The 11,439-nt window shown below is 33.8% G+C and overlaps 3 pseudogenes across 3 annotated transcripts; 1 reads left to right on the plus strand and 2 right to left on the minus strand.

Moving 5' to 3' along the window:
* Positions 1-88: 88 nt before the first annotated feature.
* AT2G13700 lies at positions 89-3,299 on the minus strand (annotated as a pseudogene; the record flags this gene model as incomplete). The annotated part of the gene is made up of 1 exon: positions 89-3,299.
* A 1,306-nt stretch (positions 3,300-4,605) lies between these two features.
* AT2G13705 lies at positions 4,606-4,998 on the minus strand (annotated as a pseudogene). Its single transcript has one exon.
* Positions 4,999-7,512: 2,514 nt separating this feature from the next.
* On the plus strand, positions 7,513-7,835 carry AT2G13706 (annotated as a pseudogene). The gene has a single exon.
* Positions 7,836-11,439: the final 3,604 nt, after the last annotated feature.

An 11,439-nucleotide genomic window follows, 5' to 3' on the forward strand; every position in this document is an offset into this window, starting at 1 on the left:
AAAGCTCCTAGTCATTAGATAACTCCTAATAACATTAGATAACTACTAAATTTAGATATCTCCTAAATACAATCTTATCCTAAATCTCTTAGGATTTGGTTAGTTTATTTCTCAAGCTAACTTCAAGCTTATCAACATTCACTCTCTTAAGCTTGAAATCACATTTCGACAAATCTTGAACTCCAACTAGCTCTCTCATTTCTTTGAATTTGATTCTTCCAAGTGCCTTTGTTAGAAGATCCGTCTTCTGTTCTTCTCCGGGAACGTGTTCCACTTCTATTTGGTCATTCTCAACACACTCACGAATGAAATGGTACCTCTTGTGAATGTGTTTGCTCCGGCCGTGAAATACTGGATTCTTGGCAAGTGCTATCGCCGATTTGTTGTCAATGAGCACCTCACCTTCTTGCATGCTTTTCCTGTTACCTCTCCAAGTAACTCCTGCAACCAAATTGCCTGCTTAGCTCCTTCTGTAGCTGCTATGAACTCAGCCTCACAAGACGATAAAGCCACATTTTCTTGCTTTTGTGTACACCAAGTTATTGGAGAGCCATCAAGGTAGAATATATGTCCGGTTGTGTTCCTCCCATCATCCTCGTCTACATTGTGACTGTTATCACTGAAACCTATTAGCCCCGAATTGTCTCCTCGCGTGAAAGTAGTCCGTAGGAGGTAGTGCCACGCAAGTATCTCAGAATCTGCTTCATAGCTACTCCATGACCTTCTTTAGGTTCTTGCATGTATCTACTCAACACGCCAACACAGTATGAGAGGTCAGGTCGTGTGTGAGGCAGATACCGAAGATATCCAATGCTTCTTCTATACTCTTTTGGCTCAATGTTCTTCTCTGTCTCCGAGTCATGACTTCCTTTCTCTGTTCCCGCCTTTGACAGCTTCAAACCGGAGTCCATTAGAATGTGAACTGCGTTGCAATCACTCATCTTGGTTTCGTCTAGGATCTTTTCTGCATATCTCCATTGTTTCAACATAATTCCTCCATTATGCTGAATTACTTCGATTCCAAGATAGTATGTGAGTAACCCGAGATCACTCATCTCAAACTTAGATGACATTCCCTTCTTGAAATCATTAATGAGCTTTAAGCTATAACCTGAAACAAGCAAATCATCCACATACACTGCTACTAAAAGAAGATCAACTTTCTCTTGTTTACGATAGAGCGATGGTTCTTTAGAACACTTGATGAACTTTAATTCCCTAAGTATCTTGTTAAATTTGTTGTTCCATGCTCTAGGCGCCTGTCTTAATCCATAGAGTGCTTTATTCAATTTGTATACTTTGCCTTCACTCCCTTTCTCTGTGAATCTTTCTGGCTGTGAAACAAATACTGTCTCTTTTAATTCACCGTGTAAGAATGATGTTTTGACATCGAGATGATGCACCTCCCATCCGTTTGAAGCAGCAAGGGCAATGATGAAGCGGACTGTTTTGATTCGTGCTACAAGGGAAAAGACTTCGTCAAAGTCTATGCCATGTCGTTGTACGTAACCTTTAGCCACGAGTCTTGCCTTATACTTGTTTATGCTCCTGTCTGCGTTCTTCTTTAGCTTAAACACCCATTTGAGCCCAATTGGCTTAGCTCCTTGAGGAAGTTCCACTAAATCCCATGTCTTGTTCTTCTCAATTGATGTGATTTCGTCCTCACACGCTCTCCACTCTCGTGTTTCTTTTGCTTCAGCATAATCCCAAGGTTCCTCGTTTATTATAGAGAGCAGATGTTCACTTTCTTCTTCAGCAAGTAGAACATAATCCTTTAAGTACTTAGGCCTTGAGACTTGTCTCTGAGATCTTCTTAGTACAGGTTATGTGTTGACTAGTGCCTGATCTTCTACTTGTATCATCGTCTCAGTTTCTCTGTTTTCCTCTGTTCCTCTGATTTCCCCGATACGAGTAGTACCTTCTTCCTCTATGCTGTTCTCGCTTGTCTCAGAGGCATATTCTTCATCTTCTCTTCTTAGTCCGTTATTTCCAAATGCTTCAAAACCGAGAAAAAAGGTTCCTGATTCTTCTCCCGACTCATCTCCTAGATCATTCCACCATAAAATTTTAGTTTCATCAGAAACAACGTCTCTACTTACGATTATTTTGCGTGTGGTTGGACCCAAGAGACGATATGCCTTTGAGTCTGGTTCAGTTCCCAAATGGAAAAGAGCATGAGATCTGTCATCTAACTTCTTCAAGTAAGGAGAGTCTATTCTTGCGTATCCAACACAACCAAACACACGTATGTGTTCTACATTGGGTTTTCTCCCTTTGTATGCTTCATACGGAGTTTGATTTGTTAGAACCCTTGTCACCACTCTGTTTATGAGATAAGTGGCATGACGAACAACTTCTCCCCATAGATAGTTTGTCATCTTCATAAGCTTCTAAACAGCTTTATTCAAGCTTGTCGCATCGGTAACAAGTAACTTTAGATGTATCCCGCTCTTGTCTATAGCCTTGATATCCAAACTGACCGCGACCACGACTTCTTCCTCTTTGTCCTCTTCCTCTTCCATTGCCTTGATAAGATTGTGAGTCATGGTTTGCATACATGAGCTTCCCTTCATTAGCTTGATCTTCCTCTTCATCACATATTCTTTCTTCATAGACTTTCATCCTCCCCACTATGTCTTCAAAGCTTGTCTTGTTAAGGTCAAGGATCTGTTCAAGTGAGGCGATGATGTGTATGAAGCGTTTCCTTGGTAGACTGTTTAAGAACTTCTTGACTAACTTTGGTGCCTCAATCTTCTCTCCTAAAGCTGCAGATTTGGTGGTTATCTCTGAAAGTCTCCCTGCAAAGTCTTCTATTGTATCTGTCTCTTTCATCTTAACTTTCTCAAATTTTGCCATGAGAGTCTGAAGTCTTGCCTCCATAACTCTTTCTACTCCAACGTGTTTCATCTTTATAGATTCCCAAACTTCCTTCGCAGTCTCAAGTTCTCCAATTTGAAGAGTTAAAGACTCGTGTACTGATTGGAAGATGAGGGCTTTTGCGATGTCGTTCTTGTCCACGTCTTCTGATCCCGGTTCAACAGTATCCCAAACTTTGTGTACCTTGAGCAACAACCTCATCCGCATAGTCCATATGTTATAGTTTGTAGCGTTGAGTAAAGGACATTGGATGGAAACTGAGCTCGTTTCTTTTAACTTGCTGCATGTAGTTACCAGAACTATATCTCCCATAGTTTGATTCTCTGAAACAAAACACGACTTTGTTATTGTTTTAGAGTTTTGTTCGAGAATTCAATATTGCTTTGATACCAAATATCAAATTATAGAACAAGAGAATGATGTATATAAAGACTCACTCTTTATTAATCTTTCAGAAACTTACTCAAAACCTAAAGCTCTCACCAAAGCTCTCAATCTCTCAAACTCTAAACTTCTCAATAGGATTACCACAACTTGGTATCTCTATTTATATGAACGCTTCTAGTCATTAGATAACTCCTAATAACATTAGATAACTACTAAATATTGTATTTAGATATCTCCTAAATACAATCTTATCCTAAATCTCTTAGGATTTGGTTAGCTTATTTCTCAAGCTAACTTCAAGCTTATCAACAATTAGCACAATATTGCAGTTGGTGGAACAAAACAGATCTAGTAAACTAAAAAGCTTAGCTTGAGAGAAGTTATTATAGTTCCTGGATAAACACCAAAAATCAGTCAACCCGAAAAGGTACGAGTTAAAGCTCTAACGATTATGTCCATAAATGTACTTCAAAGAAATTATCCGATAAGTATTGGAATAGCGCGGAAACAAGAGCGATATGGGGTACAACACTTACCAGTATGTTACAGCGGAATCTCTCGGCTCCCGTAGATGAAAATGTCACCAGTGCATAAACGACGACGAAACAGTGAACGTAGTAACACAGCCGGTTCTGTACGGGGTTGTGACAATTATAGAAAACATGGAGTTTATTGAAGGGAAAGGAGCCAATCGTTGAAACCGATGAGCTGGAGAAAGATCGTCAGTTTCATCGGTTATTCTGTAATTAGAGTTTGAGTTTAAGAATGGTTCGTTAACAACCTAGTTATTCCTAAATCTACTAATCATTTGTTTCCTGAGAATACCCTAAACCTGACATTTTATTATCTTGATTTACAACCAACCAACATGCTATTTGCTTACTTTCCTTTCGTTTTATTTTCTTATACTCTTTTAGCTTAATCTTAATACGTAACTCATTGTGTGAACAAAAGAACTTTGTGGAATTCAACCCTTAAATACTATCGACGATCTCTTATTTGAGAGAGAGGTTTTAAGGCAATTTGACCTACATCAAGGTCCGACAATAGAGATTCGGGAAGAAGACGGTGAAGTTTTTTCAAATAACATGAAACATGGAAAAATTAAATGAATTTATCATGTAAATGACATGTGACATTGATTAGAACCGTACAATTGTGTGAAGTAAATAGAAATAACATGTGATATTATCATTTGTTGGAAAAAAAACACCATGTCATTTGTAAAAATAGCATGACATTTCGAAAAACATAACATTAATAGTATGATTAGTTGAAGTAAATAAAAACAGCATGTGATATTATCAGAGTCAAAATTAGGCAATTTACAACAGCAAACGGTTAAAGCATCATCACCATCTTCACCGAAGAAGACAAATTGAGAAGAAGAAAAGACAAGTAAGTTTCACTTAATGTTTGACAGATTGAAAAAGATAAGTTTCACTTAGGATAAACACACATTACCTTTAGCTTGTTTGGAGAGAGACAATGCACATCTTCAACTCTGAGTTTGCAGCACCAAACGGTTAGAGGATCATCACCATCTTTTTCTTATCCAGCTCTAAAAGTCAATCTATCAATGAGATAGATGGCTAAAGCAAGTTGTCTTTTAAAGACATCTCAAGGCTCCACATCATTCCGATATGACCCTGCAGTTTATCAAAAGCATGACTATGAGAGTGAGACATTATTGAAGATACTACAATTTTCTCTTACCTCTATTGAATAAGAGAATCATTTCTTAAATACATAAGAAACATGTTTCGAAATAAAATGTCAACTTGTTAACTATACAAATATGATCAAGTAGGAAAAACCACACAATGATCCACACACTTCTATCTATAGGTTACGACTATCATAGTCAAAAACCAACTTTCATTCTTAGATTTTGCAACATAAACAAATTATCTTTAAAAAAGAAACTAAATAATAGAAATATACTTTTAAAGTTAAAAACTTATATTTATGATTAATTAGAAAGTACTCCAATTGTGCAAGAAAATTAAGTAACTAGCCATGCGTCAGAATTTGGTAAATAAAGCTTTTTGAGGTGGGGTTGGGTGGAGAAAAGATCAATTAACCTCTTGAAATTATAATTTTTACAAGATAATATATTTGTTTGTAAGTGGTTGTGGAGATTTAATGAGAAAAAAACAGATTTGACCATGGAAGCAATACGGGGGATACGAGGTCTTGGTTGACATCAAAATTTGGTTATGGATGAGATAGTGGTTGTGTCAGAAGAAGCAGTGGTGGAAAATTTGGGTGAAAAAGATAGATCTAGCGGTAGAAATGATACAGTGGTTGGTAGGAATGTGGTTATGGAGAAGGTGTAGTGGCGGAAGAGAAAACAGTGCTGATGGAAAATTTGGGAAGAAGGTGGAAGAAACACCAATGAAGTTTCGGGAAGAAAACAGATGAAGACTTAGATTTGAAGGGAGGAAACAGAGAGGTCCGACAATGAAGTTTTGGGAAGAAGACAATGAAGGTTTTTCAAATACCATGAAACATGGAAAAATTAAATGAATTTATCATGTAAATGACATGTGACATTGATAAAACCATACAACTATTTTAAGTAAATAAAAATAACATTTGATATTATCATTTGTTGGAAAAAACTTAGTGTCATTTCAAAAATAGCATGACATTTCGATAAACATAACGTTAATAGTATGATTAGTTGCAGTAAATAAAAATAGCGTGTGATATTATCATAGTCAAAATTAGGCGATTGCAGCAGCAAACATTTAGAGGATCATCGCCATTTTCACAAGAGAAGACAAATTGAGAAGAAGAAAAGACAAGTAAGTTTCACTTAGTATTTGACATATTGAAAAAGACAAGTTTCATTTAAAATATATAAACACACATTACCTTTACCTTGTTTGGAGAGAGACAATGCACATCTCCAACTCTAAGTTTGCAGCAGCAAACATTTAGAGCATCATCACCATCTTTTTTGGAGCCAGCTCTAAAAGCCAATCTCTCAATGAAATTGATGGTTATGCGGGTTGTGGTCTTTCATTTTTTTGCGCATCATTCTACATGCTTATCATACATTTTATGGTTCTCTTAAAGTGTACAGAAGACAATGATTTGTCCGGTAATGTTTCTTCAAGTATGTGTGGTTGTCTTAGCCGGCATGTGTTATAGGATGTGAGATTTTTATTATTTTATTAAAGATTTAAGCTGTATATTAGACGATTTAGTTGTTTTTAAAAGAATTCAGATCTATACCCCCAACAAATCAAATTCACACGAATTCTATGTAAAGAATAAAAACATTTTCGCTCATTTAATCAATGTTTAATATTTCTTAATCAAAATAAATCAAATATGTTACCTAATCTAATTATCCTATTCCCTAAGTTTTTTGGTTTTAATTGATTATTTTCATAATCTTCTTCCAAATGTAAATTAAGAAAATAATTTAAAATATTCTTAAATCAATCCACTTCTATTTTTCATAAATAATTCCTAAAGATTTCCACATTTTATTGATTTTTTAACAAATAAAAGAAATGATGCATGAAACCCTAATTAATGATTCCTATACAAATGTTGATAACACCCATTTCATTTATCAAATCACATGTTTTGATAACTAGATTCCTTAAACCATTTTTGTTTCCGAGAAATATTACAATGGTAATACTTATTATGTTTTTTGTTTCTAATTTTCTTTGTTATATAAACTTTCATTTTTTATAATTTGTGAGTATACTAAACATTAAAATGTTTATTTATAAGTATATGCAATATTTATCTATGATATTTAAAATTAGAAGATTAATAAGGAACATTATTCATCATAACATAAATGTAAAAACAAAGATAGTTTGATATAAAAAGAAAAAAAAAGCAAGAACCATATGTGGAAAATTCGTAAGTAGATGGGTTCACGAACATTTCTACTGCAAAGAGAAAAAAAAACAAATCCACACAATCACCCCACATATACTTTAATTGTTATTATTTTATAATACAAAATATAACCACTTGCTACACATTTTTTGAAACGAAATTAGAAAAAAACTAATATAGAGAAATTCGGTCCAAAGAAGAAAAATAATTGAGAGAAAATTATTACATCTAGAGATCGACACAATGGTAATGTAATATTACCATTTTCCATGTCTCATGACGCATACATCTCATACATCAAAATAATTATATATCTCATGCCGCAAGGAAGAGCGAGATTGCAAACCTCTTTCGCAAATTAGGTTTAGAAGTTTAGGAAAATGAACCGGGTCGGGTCGGGTTTTGCCCAATTCCAAGCATACATTTCACGTTGACTGCATCGACATGTCTGTTCATTCTCATTCCTTTTGTCCACTATGTCGATCTCTGATCGAACCTTTTGTCGGTGGAGTAAAATCGACGATGCATGAAGTGCTATTTCGATTTCTAACCCGGTTTACGGTGACACGAACCATTACGAAAGAACTGAGACTTCCGGTTATTCGGTTCCTGAAGATTCCCAGAGAAAATCGGCGGTGATTGAAATCCCATGGAGGAATCTCGGGGAAATGGAGAACGATTTGACTCGGAGTCACTCATTCTCATTTCTCTTGTCCTCTATGTTGATCTCTAATCGAACTTTTCGCCGGTTGAGTAAAATCGACGATTAATGAAGTAGCTATTACGATTTTTGACCTTATCCAAAATTTCTTAAACTTTTGAGTTTTATCCAAATATGTATGAAACCTTATTAAGGCACAGACACTGCTTTTTTATACATGTAAAATTTTATAATTGCCTTATAAATACCTTGTAAAATCTCTTAAACATTCTTGTAAAAAACTTATAAAAGACCTTGCAAAATCTTATGAACAATTGAAATAGTAATTACCATCGAGAAAAAACCTTATAAACCTTACAAAACTTTATAAACTTTTTCAATTTAATGATGGGTATTTTTGAAATAGACATCTAAACAGAAACATGTTTTTTTTATGTAAATTAAATCCATGTCTTTGTTTGCCTTGCTTTTGTTATTTTATATCTATATGATTCTTTTGTAGATACAAATGTTCTAACTATATTACGGTTGCACTTACACCACCTAAAACTTGTATGTTCACAAAGATTGCGTCAAATCCACAATAAGGGGTGTGATTGGTTACAAAATTAGAGTAAATGGGAAGAACAAATAGAAGAAAAGAAAAGTCACATCAAGAGGAAAATAAAATTTTACTTTTTAACATTTTCACAAGAAAAGTTTTTCTTCCAACTTTTTTTGACTGGTACATATGAAGAAGAATTTGTTTCTTTTTTTTTTAATTATAGTGAATCAATTACACCCTAAATATAGACCTTACTGATCATGAGCATTCAATCATTCTTATCATGCATGGAAGTTTTGTTTGTAAGAATTGTTGAATGGGTGATGAAGTCTTTACCTATGTCTTCGATGCTGAGGAGAATAGATGGGTAGAACCACCATTTGTGATTGCTGCACCTAAGCCACTTCACCAAAGAGAAAGTGAGAATCATGATACATTAAAAAGAAATGAAGAAATTGGTTGCGTCGGCGATGAAGAAGCAGCAGACCGGAGTGACAATGGAGACGAGACCAGTTCACGGTGATGGTGAGGCAATGGCGAGTCTATTGATACTAGATCAAAAGAGGAGGAGAAGAAAGGATAGAAAAAGGGAAAATGAGAAAGATAAACAGTTGCAAGTTGGGGTTTTAAGGGTGAGTTTCCGTCCATATCTATCTAAAAGAAACTAGTTCATTGGTGGATACATATATAGCTTATGTTATTGAAGTCACATGATCCATCTTTGATGTCATAAGAGTTTAAGTTCTAGCCGTGGTGATGATTTCTTCCTGCGCAAGAAACCAACGTGTTTGTCAAAAACTGCTCCAACTTGGAACTCTAGAAATCAGTTCTGAGATGGCTTCTTCTAATCGGGATGAAACTTTGTGAGAATTTATGGTACTACTAACTAAAATTTTAACGGTGGGATAAGTTCATCATTTTTAGTGTGTTTCTGAGACTAATCATTATAGATTAAATTTTGACGAGATTGCATTGTTTGGTTGAGGAACAAGCTCGATTGAAGCCGAAATCTTGTAGAAGCTATTTCGAATCACGGATATAAGTCTTAGTGGGCAACTAACTAAATTGCAACTCAACATGGGATTGAGAATCGTGCAGTTGAAGTTGAAACATTAAATTGATCATGAGAAAGGAGAAGTGAGATATTCTTCATCTTCAAGTGGATAAAGTAAAGGTGGTACTTTCAAAACGTAGATGCATTTTATTTTGCTTTCAAAACGTAGATACATTTGACTGATTAGCTGTAGATTATATGATTTAATGGCTTGATAATTGTGGAATTAATCTTGAAATGTATGATGAGAATGTTTGATATTGTCATGGTAGTATGAAGAGGGCATATATGTATGTATGTATAACTGGAGAAAATCAAGCAATGGACAGTGGCTTTCGTAGTAATGGATAATGATTAGAGCATCATCACCATATTTTTCGTATCCAGCTCTAAAAGCTAATCTCTCAATGAGATTGATGGTTCTGGGGGCTGTGGTCTTCCTTGTTTTGCGCATCATTCTACATGCTTATCATACATTTGATGGTTCTCTTAAGGTGTAAAGAAGACTATGATTTGTCCTCTAATATTTTTCAAGCATGTGTGGTTGTCTTAGCCGGCATTTGTTATAGGATGTGGAGTATTTATTATTTTATTAAAGATTTAAGGTGTATATTAGACGATTTAGTTGTTCTTAATAGAATTCAGATCTATACACCCAACAAATCAAATTCACACGAATTTTATCTCAAGAGCAAAAAAACATTTTCGCTCATTTAATCAATGCTGAATATGTTTTAATCAAAACAAATCAAATATGTTACCTAATCTAATTATCCTCTTCCCTAAGTTTTTTGGTTTTAATTGTTTGTTTTCATTATCTTCTTCCAAATGTAAATTACGAAAATAATTTAAAATATTCTTAAATCAATCCAATTCTATTTTTCATAAATAATTCCCAAAGATTTCCACATTTTATTGATTTCCTAATTAATGATTTCTACCCAACAAATGTTGAGAACACCCATTTCATTCATCAACACACATGTTTTGATAACTAGATTCCTTAAGCCCTTTTTGTTTATGAGAAATATTACAATGTTAATAGTTATAATGTTTTTTGTTTCTAATTTTCTTTGTTATATGAACTTTCATGTTTTATAATTTGTGAGTATACTAAACATTAAAATATTTATTTATAAGTATATGCAATATTTATCTATGTGCATATGCAATATATTTAAAATTAGAAGATTAATAACAAACATTTTTAATCTTAACATAAATGTAAAAAAAAAGATGGATTGATATAAAAAGAAAAAAAAGGAAGAACCATATGTGGAAAATTCAAAATTAGATGGGTTCATGAACATTTCTACTGCAAAAAGAAAAAAACAATTCACACAATCACCCCACATATACTATAATGGTTATTATTTTATAATATAAAATATAACCACTTGCTACACATTGTTTGCAACAAAATTACAAAACTTAAACTAGAGAATGTTCGGTTATAAGAAAAAAAACAATTGAGAGGAAATTATTACATCTTAGAGATCGAAACAATGGTAATGAAGTATTACCATTTTTAATGTCTCACGAAGCATACATCACATACATCAAACTATAAGTATATGTCCCATGTCGCAGGGGAGAGCGAGATTGCAAAACAATCGCAAATTAGGTTTAGAAGTTTAGGAAAATGAACCTATATCATTTAATGTATCATAGACCTAGCTTGTTATTGGGCCATTTGTTTTTGTTTGGGATTCATTGTTAACAATTATCAAAACAGTTTCAGATTTGATTCGTAATTTGATAAAATAGACCTTCTTATCTTTTTAAAGAAAATTATACTCCCTTTGTTTCATATTATAAGTTGTTTTCAAGTTTTTTTTGTTACAAATTATAAGTTGTTTAATAACCCAATACTGAAGAGTAATCTTTTAATAAAAAGATTAAAAAACACTTACTGTCGTTTGATTCCAATACAATAATTACATTTTATGAGGAAAACAATATTACACATTTTGTAAAAATTTAATATTTAGTCAATTAAAGTTATTAATGGAAAAATACCAACATATAGTTTTAGTTTATTATCAA

The sequence above is a fragment of the Arabidopsis thaliana genome, chromosome 2 (genome assembly GCF_000001735.4).
Source record: "Arabidopsis thaliana chromosome 2, partial sequence".
Lineage (NCBI taxonomy): Eukaryota > Viridiplantae > Streptophyta > Magnoliopsida > Brassicales > Brassicaceae > Arabidopsis > Arabidopsis thaliana.